Genomic DNA, 22,461 nt, shown 5'->3' with positions numbered 1-22,461 from the left:
TCTAAGTTCAAGTTTATCCTTTGACCTATTTGAATTAACACTGTGTTATTTAAATCAAGCTTAGTTCTTTTAAGCCCAAGATTTAATTTAATCTTGGTCTAAGTTCACCTGTACATTTCAACCAGTTCTTATTTTGTTTTAACCCAACAAAATTATTTACATTTCCATTAACACCATTACAGCATTAAAATTGGTTGTCCAAAATAAATTACAAAACATGTAAAAACTGAAAACAATTCAGCAAAAGGCTGAACAAATCCCTTAAACAAACAAATAAACAAAAGAAAATTGTCTCTGTGTCCTTTAACTATAAATCCTGGAATTGCTCTGAACGATTATCCAGTGCTTTGAAAGTCCACTGTTCTTTTGCAGAGGTGTATGGATTAATCCTACCAGTTTTTAGTGAAAGAGTTCAACGTCCAGCAGGGGCGGTTTTCCTTTTTCCTGCTCGGTACAGTTCAATGGGTCCCTGGGTGGCTCGCCATCTTGTTTCTCGCTCAGCGGATCAAACTCCGATTCTAGCTCGGCATTTCCGATCCAAACCTTAATGGCCTACCATAACAACAAAGCAATATACATAAACATTTGAAAATAACACACGGGTAGCCCTTAAATAACAGTAAAGTCCGTTTTTTCCAGCTTATTCAGTCTTAAATGAGGTGACGCCAATATGGCGCGCTGAAATACCGTCAAAGGCCTTTGAACTGCAGCCTGTGTGTTGGTCAAGCACCAATCCACCGTTTTTAACATAAAACAGCATAAATCTGCTACCTTGACTTTCCATTTGCATGAAATGAGCAATATAATACAACAAAACATTTCTTGCATGAAATAAAATACAATTTCTGAACTCACCAAGTCCCGTTCGGTTACGTTCACAACGTCACCAAGGCAAAGACAGGTCGGAAAAACAAAAATATATTCTCCAGAGTACAACAATGGCTTTATGTAGACTTCTGACTTGTTTTTTAATATTTTTCACTCGTTTAGGCAGCAGCTCTGCAACGACTATCTGCATTTCTCCCTCTCCAGCATCAAAAAGAAGGAACAACCCGCTTGGGTGTGGCTATCACAGGAGTCACGCTGCAGCGTACCCTTTCACAATAAGAGTCTGAACACATATTTTAGCCATTTTACCTTAATTAACATAAAAACACCATAAATTAGCAAGTTTTTTAACCTTTTAACATGTTTTTAAACACAAATGAAATCTTATACCATGAATTATATCATTGCTGATGTTTTTAATGAATTTCCTTAACCATTATGTTCTATTTATCACCTGTAATATGTTTCTTATGACTGTTTTTACTAACAGGCTTTTGTTTATTGACAACTATGTTAACCAGGGTTACATATGGACAAATGGTGTTCTCACCCACTTTGTCACACACCCATAACCTCCAATAACGGAACAGTAGAGAATAACCCAGCTAAGATCCCGTGGGACTTCCAGATACAGACGGACAAAATGGTTGATGGATGACCAACCGGACATAGTGGTGGTAGACAAACAGAAGAAGATGTCCGTAGTGAAAGTTATAATGATACTGAATGACAGTAACATCAGAAAGAAGGAACACGAGAAGCTGGAAAAGTACCAAGGGCTCAGAGAAGAGCTCAAAAAAATGTGGAGGGTGAAGGTAACGGTGGTCCCCGTGGTAATCGGAGCACTAGGTGCAGTGACTCCCAAGTTAGGCGAGTGGCTCCAGCAGATCCCGGGAACAACATCGGACATCTCTGTCCAGAAGAGCGCAGTCCTGGGAACAGCTAAGATACTGCGCAGGACCCTCAAGCTCCCAGGCCTCTGGTAGAGGACCCGAATCACCTGCAGGTGCGAGAGTGGAAACTTTTTTTTGTTGTTCTTTTTATAGAGTTTCAGTTGGATTCAGGTCAGGTGATTGCCTGGGCCATTCTAGCAGCTTTATTTTTTATTTCTCTGAAACCATTTAAGAGTTTTCCTGGCTGTGTTGGGTCATAATTTTGCTGAAATGTCCTTGTTTCATCTTCATCATCCTGGTAGATGGCAGCAGATTTTTTTTTTATCAAGAATGTCTCTGTATTTTCTGTTCATCCTTCCTTCAGTCACATGAAGTGTGCTTTTGCCACGCGCTTCAACATGCTCTTTCTACAGAGTCTTGAGTGGTGAGCAAACATACACTGCAAAATCTAATTTGGGAGAAAAAATTATACCAAAAGTAAAGCTTAAAAGGTAAACTTAAAATAACTAAGTTAGGGCAACTTATTCATTGTGAGTAAACAGTACTGAGAATAACTTGATTTTTCTGAGTGAGCAAAACTAAATGTTTATTCACTGACAAACATTTCAAGTTCAACAAAATTAAAAAACTATTTGTGGTAGCTTACTATTTTTAATTTTGCTTTAGGTTTTATCATCCTTTAAGGATTTAAAGACTGTCATGGTTCAAAAATAACAATTAAAAACACTTTTTGTAATGCAGCTAAAACCAGCCCAACCTTTATTTTCAAATGTAAAAAAAAAAAGTATATCAGCCAACATACCTGACACTGTTCTGCGGAACAACAAACAAGCATGTTGCCACTATTCTAACTGGTGTAATTTAATAACTTTTAAATTATTATCAAATTTAAATTTTTTATTTATTTCTTACACAATTTAAAATTTTAAACTTACAATGAAACAAAGTATCAGATTTAATTATTCTGAAACTAAGTTTAAGCTTCCCATGACTTAGTTACATTATTTATATTATACATTGTCACAAGTGCAGTCTCTAGCTCAAACAACACATTTGTTTTACATTCTTGTTACGTTGTAACGTTGTAAGGATGGTTTGTTTCTCAGTCCTGGCATTATTGCCTGAACGGCTGTCATGGATTTAGGTGATCCAAATGCAACTGCCCGAAGAAAAGATCTTTGCTTTTCCACTCAGCTTTCTCTTCACCGTGATGACTGGTCAGCGTCCACGTGACTGCAGCTGTGGCACCAGTCCTGTCAATCAATCATTCCTCTCTCTGCTTACCCATGAACAAGACCCTGAGATACTTAAACTTCTCCACTTGAAGGCAATGACTTGGAGGGGGCACTCCACCGTTTTCCAGCTGAGAAAAAGGTGGAGCTCAAACACTCCAGCTGAGGACCATGGCCACAGATTTGGAGATGGTGATTCTCATTCCCGCCTTTTCACACTCACCTGTGAACTGCTCCATCGCAAGCTGGAGCCACCACCTGATCGCTAACCAAGTCCGATTGGACTCCTCCTTCTGGAACTACGACCACGACAGGCACCAACTTTCTTGGGGCCGCAGCTCCTTGCACCAGCCTCGGCTATGGAGGTGCAGAACATTGTCCATTCTGACTCAGTGTACCAGCCTCCCTCTGAATGCTGACAAATTGGGAGTTGAAGATCTCCTGATCCAGGGCCTCTGACAGGTGTCCCCAGTGCCCACTTAAACTTGAAACAATTGCACCTGCTGATTCCAGGTCTGTTTTTGGTTCTCCACAAGTGTTCCCTGGCTCGTGTACAGCTCTTCTGATAATTCTTTTCACTCCTGTGTGAAATCGTACAGGGAGCACCTGGGTGTGGCCGGTTTATGATGTTGAATGCTATTCTTTATACTTTCAGATTATGGCTCCAACAGTGCTCATTGGAACCTTCAGTAGTTTAAAAATTCTTCTGTAACCAATGCAATCAGTATGTTTTACAACAGCAAGGCTGTGAGAGAGCTCATTGGTTTTACCCATCGTAAGATGTTTCTTGTGATACACGTGCGTAATGAGACACTGGGTGGGACTGAACCAGCTGATATTAATTTGATATTAAAGTGGCAGGATTGCTTATGTCATGACGATTAGTGCCTTTTTGCACTGAATATATATATTTATATATACAACATCGGAGATCTCTGTCCAGAAGAGCGCAGTCCTAGGAACAGCTAAGATACTGCGCAGGACCCTCAAGCTCCCAGGCCTCTGGTAGAGGACCCGCGCTTGAAGGGTTGACCGCCCGTAGGGGCGAGCGGGGATTTTTTTTAAAATTATTTATTTATTTATATATATTGTACACATATTTATCTTTTCAAATGTATACATATTCATTTTTAGTATCAACCCTGTGATGTCTCACACTGGAACTCCCCCAGCTGGATAAGTTACACACTGAAAAGGGGAATCTTAAGATTCCACATCATCAACGGTCTTTACTGCAAGTTCAGCAGTGAGGCTGTCCCATTACACTCATAGAAAGAGCAGCGATAAGATAAGCTGCACTGCTTCTCATTCAAGTCAACAAGAGTAGTTCCTGATAAGATTATGGAAAATTATATGCATCTAAACCCGGAACATACTTTAACTCAGTGACATCACTAAAATCAAAGCGTTTCATTAGGAACACCTCGCAGCCCTCAGATATCTGAGTTTAGTTATTAATGTATGTACAACTACTGAGAGACACAAAGAAGGCAGTAAAAAAACCTAAAACCTCAAGAAGTGCAAACATTTTGAGAAACATTGTTCTTGTGAAAAGAATTCACTGAATTGTGGATTGTTCAGAGAAACATTGTGATTTTTCACTTTCATAAACAGACTGGTGGAAAACCTTGTGCTTCTGCATTCAAACCAAACAAGATAAGACAGCCCAGCGGCTCTTCTCTCTCCCTATCGCCATCATCACGTTGGTCAGGCCACACAGATCCCTTTCCACCAATAAATTAGTCAACATTTCAGAACTGAGAAATAAAGACCTTTCTCACTTTTCAGATTGACTGACAGGTTTTTCTGCGATGTTCCATGGAAGCTCAAATCATGGAACAAGTCAGGCCTCCAGAGAAACAAAAAAGAAATGGAGAGAAGATTGAAATTCAGTGAACGGAAGTAGGTTCGTTATCATGAATCTACTCTATACTGCCAGAATGAATGATGACATTTAATGAGGTGTCATTTAAACCACAACCTCTGAGCAAATGAGACAAACAAAAAAAACAACCTTATCCAAAAGTCTTCAAATGTTTAAGCAGGTGAGTCAAACTCTGTATTACTAAGGGCCACTGTGGAAACCTGTCACATCAAGGGTCAGACACATATCATTTATTGACATGCTTTAATTCATCAAAATCTAAAATCCAATACAAATATCCTAGATTACAGTGTTATATATGCATTCATAAATCTGGAAGCTGGACAGGCTCAAATGGATGGAAAATAATTAATAAGTGTGACATTGATCTACATAAAAACTCACAAATTAACAACCTGAATTGAGAGATAAAATGTGGATAGCGCTGGTTAAAAACAACGATGTATTTGGTCTTGCCAAATGGAAACGATATGTGTGAGATACAGTCAGTAGTCACTGAGATATACTTGAAGAAATATTCTCATTCTCTCACTTGTCAAAGGTTCGTGCAATGCAGGTCTGAACAAGTCTCGATTTCTGCTGTGACATCTGGATCACTTAGAATTCGCTGTAAGCAACATCCCTTTATTACCACAGTGCACCCATTGGTCATGCATCATCGTCACAGCTGTTGCTAGTTATTGGCTCCATATATCTCATGTTCCACTATATCCCAAAGGTGCTCTGTTGGCCTGGCAAAGACTCGCAAGACACTAGAGACAAGTAATTACCAAAACAATGAGAACCATATCTAAATAGGAAAATGCAGGCACATGAATGAACTTAGGGAATAAGACTGGTCAAGAAAAGACACAAAGACACCAGATGAATGTGTAAACAACAGTGAAACAATGAAACATTTGATGATTAAATATTCGCATGCATGTGGTTCAGAAAGCTGCATAGCTGCAGCCAACTTCCCAGAAGAGAGTAACCTCTCCCAGTATTTCACAGAGTTATATATGAGAATGTGCATCCATCTAAGCAGTCAAAACTGGTGGTGGTGACCGATATCAGGCGCCATTTATTGTGTCTCCATCTGCCATCGCACATTCTGTTACACTGATATGTCTGCAGTCAAAGGAGTTTGCAAAGAAAAGCGTCTGGACTTCTTTAAGTTGCTTGAAGACGTTTCACCTCTCATCCGAGAAGCTTCTTCAGTTCTAAGGTCAAATGGCCGAGAGTCCCAGATTTAAACCCAGTGGGAGTTTCCCCCCAAGGAGGGACAAAGGACCCCCTGGTGATCCTCTAATCACATGCGCCCAGGTGTGAAAGCGGGTGTGGGACCTAATCAGCCAGGGTTTCGGGTGAGCCCATTGTGAAACCTGGCCCCACCTTGTCATGTGAATTCCTGAGGTCAGATGGCCCAGGATGTGAGTGGGCGTTAAGGCGTCTGGGGAGGGAACTCAAAACTGGATTATAGATGGCAGACAGTTGGTGTCGTAGACCACCGCCTCTGTTCAAAGATGGTCGCTCACAGTGGACATAGATGGCCTCTTTCACTCCTCTTTCAAACCATCTGTCCTCTCTGTCCAAAATGTGAACATTGGCATCCTCGAAAGAGTGACCTTTGACCTTTAGATGCAGATGGACTGCTGAGTCTTGTGGAGGTGGCTCTTCTATGTTGTGCCATGCGCTTGTGAAGTGGCTGTTTGGTCTCTCCAATGTAGAGGTCTGGGCATTCCTCGCTGCACTGTACAGCATACACCACGTTGTTAAGTCTGTGTTTTGGAGTTTTGTCTTTCGGGTGAACCAGTTTGTGTCTGAGTGTGTTGCTGGGTCTGAAGTACACTGGGATGTCGTGCTTGGAGAAAACTCTCCTGAGTTTCTCTGATACACCGGCTACATAGGGGATGACAACGTTGTTGCGTCTGTCTTTCTTATCCTCCCTCGCTGGTGTCTGATCTTCTTTTCTGGGACTAAATCTAAATCTAAATCTAAATCTGGGACTCTCGGCCATTTGACCTTAGAACTGAAGAAGCTTCTCGGATGAGAGGTGAAACGTCTTCAAGCAACTTAAAGAAGTCCAGACGCTTTTCTTTGCAAACTCCTTTGACTACGATGACCTGGATGACTGAGAACCTTCACAGAGATATGTCTGCAGGTTTCTAATTAATTATTCAATTAGCAAAAAACTACAGATTCTACTAATCCCAAATAAAAATCAAACCCACAGGTGTTATCCTTCAACATGCTGGGGTGAAATAAGCACTGTGAGCAGATGACCGTCCCTGGTGTTATTGCATTGGTTAGATTAGTTTGTGAGCAGAATGAACTTTATGACCTATCATCAAAATACAGTATAGTTTCTGAGGTTTATCATCACACACCAAAGTGCTGAGAAGGATGAGCTATCTTAAGCGCTGCAATTAGCCTTTTCATTATTTTTCTTCTAACTCACCCAGTTAGGAGACAATTCTAACCACGTATCCTTGACTGGTGACTTTGCTTCCACAAGTCTCCATCTTCCAGTCCTTAGCAACGATTATTACCAGTTGCTAATTAGTCCAGGAACTTTGCAGATATCTCTCTGCCAGCCAACGCAGCACATGTCGTACAGTCCTGTACAATTTGTCTCTTACGATTTGCATCATTATAAAGCCATACTGGATCAGTTCTGCAGTTGTGTCATTTCAAGTTAAGTTTCTTGAAACCTGCCAAAAACAGAGCCAATTTTTCCTAACATTGTTTTCTAAAGTCAAAGACCCTCAGAAAGACAGCTGAGGCAGGGAGAACAGTGCAGGCTGTGGAAACCATGTGGAGCAAAGCATGAATAGAGCCTGATACAGAGTTTGGTTCACATCATTCACAGTAACGTCTTCAATTTAAATAAATACTAAAAGGTTACTTTAATCTCAGAGGCTCATCATAAAGACATGATATTGGTGCTATCTATATTCACATGTAACAGCTTATATAAAAATAGAATAAAATAGAAAAAAATATAAAAATAAAAAATAAAAACAGAAGTCTGGGCACACATAATTTGATGTACAACATAATTCAACTTAACCGCTTCAAAGCAGTCAGATACATGCAGTTAAATATTTGTTTAAAAGTAACAGCAGGCCCACTACTGCTGGCACGGAGATATTTCAGAAGGAAATGTGTTGTGTCTCCCATTAGCGATAGTATAGCAGACATTATTAACACAGAGAGAGATATTAGTAAAAGTAAACACAGGAAATAACGCAAACCTTTAAGTGTTTTTGTCAGATATGATGCTTTTGTGTTGGATGAGCCATGACTCAAAGTGTGCAATCAAAAGGGGAACTTTATATCAACACCAAGTGAAATATATACATTTACAGTGATCTGGGGAAGGGGGCTCCAGGTTCTTCGTCCGGTCTGTGGCAAAAGCACACTTCATCCACTCCACGCAGAGACTCACTCACACAAATCCAAGAAGGGTCCAAGGAAAACAGGCAAGGGTCCATGGAGATCTGTACAAGGAGACGGAGAAACAGCTGTTAGAAGAAAACCAGACAAGGGAAGAGCCAGGCTGCACCAACTGAGGTAAGTACAACGATCCAGCGAGGAACAGTACGCCGCCGAGGTCTTAAGTACAGGTTGGATGATGAGTCAGCAGAAGGCGCTGCCCTGGCAGGAGGGGTGAACCATGACAGATGTTCTTTAGCTTGTGTTAAAGTGTTTTCTTCTTTGGCTGAACCAGTTTTTTTGTCTGAAGGTGTTTCTGGATCTGGGGTGCGCTCAGACGTTATGTTTGGAGTTTCTCTGGCAAACTTACTGGTTCTGTTTCTCCGTGGTTGATGTCTTCTTCCTTTCTTTATTTTTGTGTTTTTACTACTTTTGTTCCCTTTTGCCTTTTTTTCTGCCCGGTGGTGCAGGGTCCTGATGAACCCAAGTTTGTGCTCCAGTGGAGCGGATGGACCACAACCGGAAGTGTGCTTAGGAAAATGAACCAAACAGCACTCCACAACAGCTCACACAGTTCAAACACAGCCCAAGGAGGCAAGTACAGATTTGTATATTACGCTTTGCTATAAACAAAAATAGTTCATTAAGAAATAATTTATTGTTGTAGCCTTCTATGTTATGAATGTCCTACCGATGTGATATAGTATTTATCAGTTTAGTGAGTCGGCTACATCACATTTTTGCAGAATATATTTTTATTTTACTTTCATCAGCCATAGATAAAGGTGAAAATCACAAAATCACATAGAAAATCAACTCCTCCATTCAGCAAATACTTTTTAGCTTTCAATGTTTTTCTGAGGAAAGGGTTAGCGTGCACTCAGCTTTTGAAACTTTGGACAGATGGCCTCAGATTATCTTCATAGTTTCATACTTCAAAGTTTCCCGGACCTCGAGGCACAAAAGAAACCCCAAACCACAAACATACTCAGAGATGGTGTGAGGTTGTTCCCCTAGAAAGCTGTGTTGGTATATTCTAATGTCCTGCAGCCAGAAAAAAAATGGATTACATGTTGATGACCACACACACGCCAAAAGCACGTTTTTGATGCCAGATGTGTAAAAATCTAAGTAGGTTTTTTTTTGTTTTGTTTTTTTTTACTTTTTTTACTAATCTCCTTTATCTCAAAGTCAAATGTGAGGTAATTCCAGGATTTGTAAATTAGAGTTTTGGGGTTTTTTGTCGTTTTTATCTGTTGCTGCCATTTCAGAGAGGATCACGCAAATTATCATGGTGTGTTCTCTTTACATTCCAAACGTTTGAATTTCCAAATAGGAAGTAAAAATCCAAGATGCCTCGTAAGAATTTAAAATTAAATGGATGGTGGAAAGACAAAAAGACCATTAAATGTTAACTATAACAGTACATGTCCTGCTCTGTTTGCTGGGTAAAGTTATGTCATAAGATTCAATATTCAAGTTCTGTGGAAGTAAATGTGATGATATCTTCATGGGATTAAACTGATAAAATGTTTTTTAAGGTGTTTGAATGCTAGAAATGGGTCACTAAAGCCTGTGGTAGGTAGTTGCTGGGCAACTTGATGATGTCAGAATACGTGATAAAGCTTAAAGGTCTCAGGAGCCTGGGCTCCTTGTGTTCGGAAAAGGATGTCAGTTATTATATCAAGGTACAGCATTCCCATTACCACCACAACGAATGCTCCAAATATATATGTGTGTGTTTATAATACATTTCTTGAGTTTGTGAAATGTTATTGAAACAAGTGTAAAATATTGAAATTTCATCAGCAGTAATCGCAGAGTAAGGGCCTCGTATTTCTGCTGCCAAACCACAGCAGAAAGGGCAACTCTGCTTTGTGTTTGCCACTTCCACTGTGGATCCGCTTACTGGTGAAGTAACACAAACCCCACCTCCTCTGATGGACATCACCTACTGAGATGAACAGGTCTGATACTATCTGGGCAAGAAGTGAAACAAGTATTTTCCCCAAAATGTCTAAACAGAGAATGCCGACTGCCTCTTACTCATTTCACATCCTTCTGTGTTTATTTAGTAACACTTTCATATTTGCAGAGTGGTTAACCTCAGTGAGCTGACAAACGAGGTGTGAGTCACTCATCGGATTGTTTACAACGCGTTTCTACAACATGATAAATAATTTTGATGACCCCTTGACAAGTTTGTGTCCTGGTGTTTTTGGTGGCCTTTCTTATATCAGCAACCTCAGATGAAAACGTCTTACAGAACATTTAGAGTGAACTTTGGTCTGAATGAAAGGCTCCACAAATCAAAGATTTACAAAGACGTTTACAATAGAAAACATGACTATTGGTGAATCAGAAACAAAACTCATTGTTACATCCACGAGTCCAACTACTGCTGTAAATGTAAATGTATATAAATATGGCCTGAGTTCTCATCAAGTCCCTAAAGAAGAAAACATCCATAAAGTTAAAGAAACATTAGACAGGGTGATTTATTTATTAAAATCACAAAAAAGCAAAAACAAGTTCAGTTATGGAAATTGTATTTGAATTTTCCAACTCCTATTGCAAAAGCAATAAGTAAAGCTGAGAGCTGAAGTTTGTCTTTAAAGTCTCAGTATGTGCATTTGATTACAACTCTTTACTAACGAGGAGAAGAAGGGGTCTCAAACTAGAGCAGAGAGTACAGACGTGTGAGAGAGCGAAACAATTTTCACTAGCAGTCAAAAACTAATGTGTACACTTATGTCTGCATTTAATTTCGTCAAATAGGAACAAAATCATAGCAGAGGTGCTGCCACGCCTCCGGACAGAAAAAGAGTGCCAATGTGTTTAACTGGTAGTTCAATGAAAGGCTTCAGTTAGTTAAGAGTGAGAGAAAAAAAAAATCTTGTTATACAATATTTGAAATTTTAAAAAACAACAAAACATTACATTTTCGGAAATATTTGTGTTTTTCTCATTTGTTTTTGTTTTTTTTGTACTACTGAACACTAAAGTGGCCCACAGCTCATTTAAGCTTGAGACCCCTGCTTTAAATAAACCAAATAAACCTGATATTTTAAGAATCTTTGAAGAAAAAAGGAAGGTTGGAGAGTGACCTATAATCAGCTAGCATAGCTGGTTAAAGTGATGCTTCCATGTTAAAGACCTGTCAGGCCGGCAAGGTCCATAATTCAATTCAATTCAATTCAATCTTTATTGGCAGACTTCATGTCCATAAAAACAAGACAGAAACACACACACAACACCCCAACACAAGGTATAAACCATTAAATATATATCTATATATGTAGATAAATAAGCATTTGTAAAAATATAAAACCATAATATACATAAAACACAATTACTTAAAATAAATCAATAAATACATAAACACTTTAACCAGTGCTTTCTCAGACTGGATGAGTAACGGGAACCACTCACTGTCGGATCTGTAAGTGCTAAAATTATACTGTTACTCGAACCATCCAGTCGTTCTCTAAAATTGTACATTAACTTTCTTAAAAGTGCTTTAAAAGTCCAAACACCCACAGCTACAACATAAATATACACCTAAACCTTGTTGAATGTCTTGCCAGAGGAAGCTGTTATAGCTGCAAAGGGTGGGCCGACATCATGCAGCAAAATGGTGTAGATACACAAAACTTTACAAGGAACCCTTTTTAAAACATGTTGGTGGAATGAAGATGAAAAAGTGTTCTGCTTCTTCTTTGTAGTTTGTTTTGTTTTTTAAACATATGAGATCATTTAGCAAAGCAAAATGAATTACATAACACAAATCAGTTCAAACGGAGATTTACGAGTATAAAATTATAATAAGTTTAATTCATTTATACTGGAAACTAGCTCGATACTAAAGCGACGTGCACCTCTGTGCACCCTTACTTCCTCAACTCTTCCATTTCGTATCCCTCTGATAAAGCAGCACGTCTCAGATGTGGCGAGGTGGTTTTACTTTCTAAGAATCGCTGCTGAGTTCATCTGCGTCACAAACTAACAATAAGTTAGACTTTTAATGTGAATATGCGCTAGATTTTGTTTTGTTTATCACTTCTTTAAGAAAATGATCTTTTAACTTTTTGTCTTCTTTCTTTCACAAGGCAGCTTGCAAACCTTCAAAGCAAAATTAGTTTTGCAGAGGAAAACAAAGCCACATTTTTATCATTTTAATTCATCAGTGGAATTCTGTGTGAGGTTTGCACCCACATTGACACCAACATTAACTAGGTTGGTAATTCCAGGGGAATGTAATGGAATAATTGAGCAAGATGGTGTCTAATGACTAAAATAAAGATGACAAGCAATCGACCAGTATGGAAGAGGAATATTTCCCTCATGTCCCTCCAGTCTGTTCAAAACTTTTATCAAAGACTGCATATCCCTCCTACCCTTGCTACGCTACACTGGCTACCAGATACCAAAACCAGTTAAAATCAGTTTAGGATACCAAACTGATTTGAACTTTTATTTATGACTTTGACCTAATCCCATCTCTCCTAACTGTTCCCTCAGCCCGCCTCATTGCAAAAGCGATAGAGCAGCTGCAGTTAGCAAGCTTTATGCTTTTAAATCACTCCTCAAAACTTGTTTTTACAAAAACATCAATGTTTATTTAGTGTTTATTTTAATAGAATCATTTATTCTCTTGTGTTTATTTCTTATTTTAACTACTTTAACATGTTCAAAGGTACGATATGTCAAAAGCTGATGTGACTGGCAAATGGTAAGCTGAACAGAGCGAAGTGTCTAGTTTCAAAATGCAAGGATGGGGATGGTTCATAAAGCTAATCTTGAAACTTTACAGTGACACTTTAGTAATATCTTTGCTAATATCTGTCTTCACCACAGCAGCAACCCTTCACTACAGCTGGGTAAAATACACTTTATACTGAACACTTCAAGTGAACTTTGAAAACTTTGTCATGTACTGCTTGTTTTCAGTTCCTGATATTCCCATGTAATGTTCTTCCACCAACATCATAATGAATGCTGTTCCAGAATCAGTGCAACTGATCATTTGCATGGCTTGGGTGAAGACGTGCAAATTAGAGATGTTTGCCTTAATTTCTTTCTGTCACATAAAACACAGAGTTAATGTTCTGAAAGGCTTTTATTTTCAATTAATAAGAGAATGTTAAGTAAGTCAGAGTCTTCTGTTTCACCCACTCTTCCACTGCAGTGTATTCTCCATCCCCCTTTTCTCACAGTCAGATGTTGCAGGACCAACGGTAAAAAGAGAAGCACAGATTACCCCTCCGGTCGTGTTCACCTCCCGCCCCTTACTTTAGTGTTCCCTGTCAAGATTGACCGGTCTGATTTAACTGCTCTTAAATTAGCACGAAAACATTTTTCACCACCAAATTCAGTCAGTGGGTCGTTCAGTCAGTAAGTGAGTGAGTAAGTGAGTGAGTGGATTCCCATTCATTTCCTATGGTGGTCACTTTTCACCGGGAACACCACAGGTGTAACAAGGTTGATTAAAACACTCAAAATTCAGTGAAAGAGGTGATCATCACTTTTATATGTTCAGGTGCATAGTGTGGAGGATATCAGAAGGTCTTGAGGCAATCAGATGTAAAGCACAATATTTATGAGTGTTTTAAGTTGTAAATCAGTCAGATTTGACCCAAACACGACAGGAAAGATTATTAAGCTTTTCTTGGGTGATTTTGACTTTGACTTTTAAATGCCAATGTTTATTTTCATAATAAAAGGTCAAACTTTACAGTTTCCAATAGTACAAGTAATTACATGAAAATCAATATTTCTTCACCCAACTTTATCTGACACAGGGAGAATTTCTCTTCTCATTTCATGTCTCATCTCCACAATTTTTGTCATATCTGCTTTCGCTGCTTGTGCCAAGACTGGTTGCTTGTAACTGGCATTGTGCATATAATGGCCAACGAAATAATACAACTGGTCATTCACTTAGCCCAGAAAAATACTATTATTGTAAGATTCTTAGCCAACTAGACAAAAGCATGAATCTATGCATGTGCTGCTATGCTATACAGAACTGTAAAGTCCACTGTGTCCTTTTCACGCTCCAAAAGATGACATGGACATGTATGCAAAGTTACAGCTGCAGTAACAGCAGAGATATTTTATTACAAGCCAACATGAAAATAATCACTGGAAAGTGTTTAAAGACGTTTACATGCATATACATGTTCGCTGATTAGCTGATAATTAAGGACGCTGGAATGTACTTCATATGTTTTTTGCTCACTACCAACTTCGCGGCTTTAAATATATTATGTACCCCTGCTGGTAATACAGCTTCTGCTGTGGCGAAGCTGGAAATGGACACGGTGGAGCTATTACACGATTACACACTTTGCTGTGATGCTGGGTTGCTTAAGTTTACAAAGGTGCGGCTGAGGGGCCTTTTACCTGTGGCCAGTGGTTAAGGATGAATCCGTTTCAAATACGCTACAGATGGTCATTATTTAAAAGTAGAACTTTCAGGCCCCTCTTCTGTAGAACGAGCTTCCAGTTTGGATTCAGGAGACAGACACTATCTCTACTTCAAGATTAAGCCTAAAACTTTTCTTTTGATAAAGCAAATAGATAGATCAGGTGACCCTGAATCCTCCCTTAGTTATGCTGCAATAGGCCTTAGCTGCTGGTGGCTTCCCATGATGCACTCACATTTCTTTACTCATTATGTGTTCATACTCCACTTTGCATTTCATCATTAGTTATTATTAATTTCTGGCTCTCTTCCACATCGTGTCCTGTCTTCCTCCTCACATCCCCAATCAGCCGTTGCAGCTGGCTGCCCGTCCCTGATCCCGGTTGTACCAGAGGTTTCTTCAGAGTTTTTCTTCCCTCTGCTTCCACTGTCATCAAGTGCTTGCTCATCAGGGGTCATCTGATTATTGGGGTTTTCTCTGTATTATATTAGGGTCTATCCCTAGGGCAGGGATAGCTCAGTAGGTAGAGTCGGTCGCCCCATAATCAGAAGGTCGGGGGTTTGAATCCACTGAATGCCTACCCTGAGGTACCCCTGAGCAAGGTACCGTTCCTACACACTGCTCCCTGGTGCGCCTGCTTAGTGGCTGCCCACTGCTTCACTGAGTGAATGGGTCAAAGGCAGAGAGAGTAATTTCCCCACAGGGATCAGTGAAGTATACATTGTTATTACAATATGACGAGCCTGTGGCGATTTGGGGCTATGTAAATAAAATCAAATTAAATTTTTTTAAGTTCTATCATTGTGCTACATTGTTACATGTTTCACCAAGTTTACACCAAGTCTCAGAACTGCTGGCTGGATAAAACCTGATTTCAGTGCACAGCCACCAAACTACAAAAGAGAAAGCATATGACTTATTTTCCTCTGTACAGTGACGGCCAGATCTTCACAGAGGTGAGGAAATGCCGCGACAGTCATAAGTAGTGAGATCTCACTGATATGTGGCTAGCATGAGCACAAACATGCTGTATCAGACATGCCACCTGTGTGGGAGCATGAACTAATGGACAAACAAGAGGGATTCCCCAAAAGTCTGGAAATGTGTTGGCCCGGTGTATTAAAAAGGTGGCAAGCTATCACCTATCCACAAACTCAGGTTCGTGCAACAAGACTAGTGATGTTTTAGAAAACTAATAAAGCTGTATAAACAGTTAACAGTACCTTCGCAGGGACCTAATCTGAGCTTGAAAATACAGCCTATTATTCAATTATTTTGAATTAAAATATTGACTGAAAATCTAATTTGCAAAAGAATATTTCAGTGTAAGCTCTCAGGTCTATATCTATTATTGTCATCATGACTGGATCCTCTACCTCCACCTCTTCATGGATGCTGCTCCCAATCCTTCTGGCTCTTTTTGTCATTTCATCCTTTTCAGCTCCATTAGAGACCAAAAATGAGCTTGCAAAGCTGAAGGTAAGCTGACCAACCAGTGAGCGATAAATTAGTACTGGGATTCTTTTTATGTGGTGGTACTTAGAACTGTAAAGGAATTCAACAAAATTATGCACAAAACCATCTTTTAAAAAGCAGTCAGATGTTGTTGTGTCTTTCAAAAGTAATCCTGTCTGCTTTAGCTGATTACTTACTTTGTTATACAAAGTGTTTCTCTTTCTTTAAGTTCAATTTTTAGGTTGGTATATAGACGTGTAATGTAGGGTTTCAGTATGCCAGGGGTAACACTTTAAATTGGTGAATCAAAAGCCTCTTCTCAGGGATTCGCCTGCACCATTCTCGTGTAAGCTACAAGTAAACTGATGACTTTGTGTGGGTGAAGTGTGGAATAGATGGCTGATAAAGTAGCCGATGTTGCTGCTCGGCGTCTATTTGACATTTAGCTTGTCTGTTACTGCTGTTGCTTCAACTCTGTTTCTATTTTGACAGGAGTGTTCTAGCAAGTCCAACAAAACTGTAAGCCTACAATTTTTATTCCCATTTAACACCTTGTGTTGCTTGAAATTATGACTTTTCTCACCAACTTCTCTGTTCTTTGTCATTTTAACTGATTAGAGTTCAAATTCATAAGCCTGTTAGACAGCCCTTAGTGGCCTCTGCTTTCTTTCTTTCTGAACAATGTCTATCTGTATTCCTGCTTCCTACATTATTTCCATTCGTTATATATTTATATGATTACACTGCTCTTGCACTTGTGAGAAAACATATGAGTAATGATACTGAACCATGAGTAATAAGTATTTCAGTGCACAACAGGTCCTGTTCTAACACTGGTCATTAGCTGTGGTGTTTTACCGCCCCGTGCTTCCATTTCACTCTGTGGACTAACAACACAGCTTGCATTCATAAATCATTTTTACATATTTCTACAAAAGAACAGAATTATAGCAAATTAAAAAAAACCAACAGAATATAAAATTACAATTCACACAAGGTTAAATGTGATATAGAATAAGCAAATGGACTCATAATGCTTTTTGACTATCACTAAAAAATGTTCAAAAACGTTCACAAATGCATTTTGTATCATGCATGCTCTATTCTGCATCTTTACCACTTCCTCTTTGCATCACTCTTATCTCATCTGAACTAATTTCAGCTGTTCATGCGCAGCTTTGTTGACTGGAGGATGCTTTCTTTCTAATTCATCTCTTTTTTCCATACATAAAGAATCACATCATTATAAAGTGCACCCATTCACTTTCTTTCTTGTCATTAGCTGAAAAAAGTAAAACAAGTTGTAACTCTTGAAATGTGACCTAATTGGGAGGGAAAACAGTACAAGGACAAATGCTGGTTTAACGATTCAAGAATATGATGGCTCATCACTGTTTTCTCACTGTGTTTTCTCAGCAGTTAAACATCGTACCAGACTCGGTAAGTTGGAATTATCATTACCAAGTGCTTTAATTTTTAATCATGGAAGGGTGTTAAAAGGGGGGCATGTAGATGTACGATAGGGAGACATGTAATGACAATGTTGTGCAGTCTAACTTAAAGATGGGCATCTAGTCACCCTGACTAGCACAAAGATCCTTTAAAAGTGCTTACTTTTGGATTTATACTTTTTTAGGACACAACTGGGCATGAAAGCTGCTTCATGAACTGCATTCATCATTTAAAAAGTCCTGTTGCCATTGTGTTGTAGCAACAGCACTCAGCTCTGTTGCTTTGTGACCACAGAAAACACTATCCTGTGTGTGGTCTCATAACTAGTTCAAATATGATGTTCATGTTTCTCAATTATAGTTCCCCATTAGAGTATAAATTGAGGTATGCTTTCAACAATCAAGTATAATTGTGGTACAAGTGTTAAATTGAGGAACTGGGGGATGTTACAGTGTCACTGTTCACTTTTAAATTCAGTCTGTGGGTTTAAACCAATTTAATCTTATTTCTTACGAATGTCTGTGTAAATTGACAACTTCTGACGTACTTACTATGGTGTTATAACTTGTAGGACTAAACCAGCTACATACTGGGAGTTAAACAGCATAAGTAGGATACTTATGCTCATGCTTACAGCTACTTACAAGTAGGATTCCCAAAGTTTGTACTAATGTTACTTTGTTTCTCTGGAAAGAACTCTTCCATTCAGTATTTTATCGAGGGCATCAAGTTACTCAACTGTACAGAGCATGGTACAAAGCTTATCTCAAATCTGTCACGCCGCCTGGGTGGTTTGTCTCAGGTAAGTGATCATGACTGTTAATTTATGATGAACCTAAAATTATTCATGTCACTTTTTAACATTAATCTCTGTTAATGTGTTTTCCTATAGGATACCAAAAGCTCTGGGTGTTTAGAACAATATCCATTGCCCATCAACCCAACAGAGTTTCATGAGAAACTGGAAACGCTGTTTCACTGTTACCACAGTAAAAAGTAACACCCCGACGCCAACCTGATTCTTCAGTCGCAATACAACTGGCATTCAGATTTATTCTGAATTCTTTCTGTTCATGGAAAGTCTGGTTAAAGTTGTTTGCTGGAACATTTGATGTTAGATTATATGAAATTGTGTTCAACTACTTTTTCACAGAAAAATACTATTGTTTACACTTTCCTTTTCCTCTGTGATAGAGACTGGCCGCATATTTAAGTATGCTCTGTACTTTGGGAAAATAATGGAGCACTGTATAAGTTCTCAACAAAAGAAAAGTCAGCTTAAGTGCCCTGTAGGTCCCTGTACCTCATAAATAATCTATTTAATCTGTCAGTGAGTAAATCAGACACTATCTCAGTATGACAGCAGTTCTTTTGTGGAATTTAACTTACTGATGCTGACCTGTTTTCAAATATGTTCTAATGCTACTTTCTATTTATATTATTTATTATTTATTTATTAAAGTGCTAATGAAAAATGTTTACCTGTTGCCGATTATTTTTTTTATGTTTTCAAATATGCCATTTGGTTTGAGAAAATAATGCTGATTATAGTCGTGATTTTCTCTACACAACAATTTTTTTTGCTTTCATGCTGCAATGAACACAGCTCTGCCTGAGCTCTCATATTCTTCTACGGCATTCAAATATCCCACCATCTCTTTAATATTCCTGATCAGTTTTTTCTCCCTGAAATCCTTCTATCTGTTTACAACGCTGCACCAAACAAACCAGCCAACAAACAAAATCATAACACTGCTGCTGCCACCTTTCTATAGAAAATCAATATTCTTTGAAAACATATGTGCATTAGTGAAACTAAAAAGGAAGTGAGAGTGCACCACAGCTGAAACAAACTGACACTAACAGCTTCCAAACATGCAGCCACCACATAGAAATGTAAAGTCATACTAAGAACCTGATAAATGAAAAGGAGCTAACGGTACGGTAAAAGTGGTTACTGCTTAAACACACTGTGCTAATCCACCACTTTCAATTCATGAGTAATATTAACACTACATCCACTGACAGGTTTTTGTTCATTTTTTGCAATAAATGTCCTTCACAATATTATTTAGTGTGTATATTGGAAGCTTTTTTTAAACAAATTGTTACAAATGATCAAAAATGTTACAAATTTGTTGGGTAAGCAGGTTAAGTTCCAGCTGGAAACACAAACCAGCCTATTGGGTTGTGTCAGGACATGAAATACCTGCCAAATCTAACCTACTATTCAAACTAGAATTTATGAGAATGTAATGAGATTAAGCTTGATTTATTTACACCAGAGACTAACCTGGGACTAAAGTAACTTTTTGCCGTCTCTCAGCTCTTACAACGTGGACTCTTCCATTTTGCAGCTCTCTCTGATAAAGCTCTCAGATGTGTCAAGGTGGTTTTGTTCAGCTGCATCTTGTCACAAACTTACAAAAAGTAGAGAACGCCTTTTGATGTGGAAAGCTGCTAAATTTATCTTTTTTCAATATTTGCTCGACAAAATTTCTTTCACACGGCAACTGGCAAAGTTTCAAAGGAAAATTAGACTACCCTTTTTTATTGTTGGATAACAAAGGTTACAGTTGAAAACAAAGTCGCATTCTTATAATGACTTAATTTGTTGAAATTTGTTGAAACCCATGCATTCACCAACATTATGAAGGGAACGTAATGGGGTAATTGAACAGGGTGGAGTCTTATTGCAAAAATAAACATCACAGCAACCAACTAAGATCTTTCTCTCGAGCTTAAAGGTTGATTGAAGAGGATCAACCTGAGAACCACCTTTAACCACCATTAAAGAGCATACACAGTGGTCTACACTCCAGCCTCTCCTCAACATTTTTGTTTCAGTGTTTTTATGATCAGAGGGCATCATTTACGGCGTGGCTGATTAATTGCTGTTGTTCCATTTTAAGTCTTTTGGATCTGAGTTCTGCTTGTGATACAGTTGACCACAGTCCTTATAAATTGCCTTGAATGGTGTTTCACCATCAAGCTTTTAATGAACAGAGTCTTAAGAAATCACACTAATGACTTTCACCAGAAGCACAGTACTTGATCAGGTAGACTCCTCTTCATCAGTTCTAACTTTCTGCTTCTTAATTCAGATCAAACTGAGGTTATTGTACTCGGCCCTGAAAATCTTAGAAATATGGTATCTAAGCAGATTCTTACTCTGGATGGCATTACCTTGGCCTCCAGTAACACTGTGAGGAACCTTGGAGTCATTTTTGACCAGGACATGTCCTTCAACGCACATATTAAACAAATATGTAAGACTGCTTTCTTCCATTTGTGCAACATCTCTAAAGTTAGAAATATCCTGTCTCAGAGTGATGCTGAAAAACTAGTTCATGCATTTATTACTTCCAGGCTGGACTACTGTAATTCATTATTATCAGGATGTCCTAAAAACTCCCTGAAAGCCTTCAGTTAATCCAAAATGCTGCAGCAAGAGTCCTGACAGGGACTAGAAAGAGAGCAGCAGATCCTGTTTTGGCTTCCTTCATTGGCTTCCTGTTAAATCCAGAATTGAATTCAAAATCCTGCTCCTCACATACAAGGTCTTAAATAATCAGGCCCCATCTTATCTTAATGACCTTGTAGTACCATATCACCCTATTAGAGCACTTCGCTCTCGCTCTGCAGGCTTACTTGTTGTTCCTAGAGTATTTAAAAGTAGAATGGGAGGCAGAGCCTTCAGTTTTCAGGCCCCTCTTCTGTGGAACCAGCTTCCAGTTTGGATTCAGGAGACAGACACTATCTCTACTTTCAAGATTAGGCTTCAAACTTTCCTTTTTGCTAAAGCATATAGTTAGGGCTGGACCAGGTGACGCTGAATCCTCCCTTAGTTATGCTGCAATAGACGTAGGCTGCCGGGGATTCCCATGATGCATTGGGTGTTTCTTCCTCACTCACTATGTGTTAATAGACCTCTCTGCTGAATCATACTTGTTATTAATCTCTGTCTCTCTTCCACAGCATGTCTTTATCCTGTCTTCCTTCTCTCACCCCAACCGGTCGCAGCAGATGGCCCCGCCCCTCCCTGAGCCTGGTTCTGCCGGAGGTTTCTTCCTGTTAAAAGGGAGTTTTTCCTTCCCACTGTCGCCAAAGTGCTTGCTCATAGGGGGTCATATGATTGTTGCGTTTTTCTCTGTATGTAGGGTCTACCTTACAATATAAAGCACCTTGAGCTGACTGTTGTTGTGATTTGGCGCTGTGTAAATAAAATTGAATTGACTTGAATTGAATCAGTTTGCAGGCTTGGACCAAGGTGAGTGTCAGAGGATGCTTACATGAGTAAGGATGAGTCCGACTTTGAGATGAGTCGGACTCATCTCAGAGGGAGACGAGGCAGACTACAGAGAGGAAGTCCTGAAGCAGCCTGGTGTTCAGAAAACAACCTGTCACTGAACACTAAGAAAACCAAAGAGCTCATTGTTGACTTCAGGAGACACAGCACTGACTTAGCCCCCCTCTACATCAACGGGGAGTGTGTGGAGAGGGTCCACACCTTCCGGTTCCTTGGTGTCCTCATCTCTGCTGACATCTCCTGGACAGACAACATCTCAGCGGTCGCCAAGAAGGCCCAACAGCGGCTGCACTTCCTGAGAGTCCTCAGGAAGTACAAGCTGATCTCCAACCTGCTGCTGACCTTCTACCGCTTGTCCATTGAGAGCCTGCTAACCTACTGCATCACGGTATGGTACGGCAGCTGCACCAAGGCGGATAGAGTGAGGCTTCAGAGTGTGGTCAAGACAGCACAAAAGATCATCGGCTGCCCTCTCCCCTCCCTGATGGACATTTATTCCTCCCGCTGCCTCAGCAGAGCATCAAACATCATCAAGGACAGCTCCCACCCTGGCTTCAACATG

The sequence above is a fragment of the Oreochromis aureus genome, linkage group 2, assembly GCF_013358895.1.
Source record: "Oreochromis aureus strain Israel breed Guangdong linkage group 2, ZZ_aureus, whole genome shotgun sequence".
NCBI lineage: Eukaryota > Metazoa > Chordata > Actinopteri > Cichliformes > Cichlidae > Oreochromis > Oreochromis aureus.
This window is presented reverse-complemented; position numbering follows the sequence as displayed.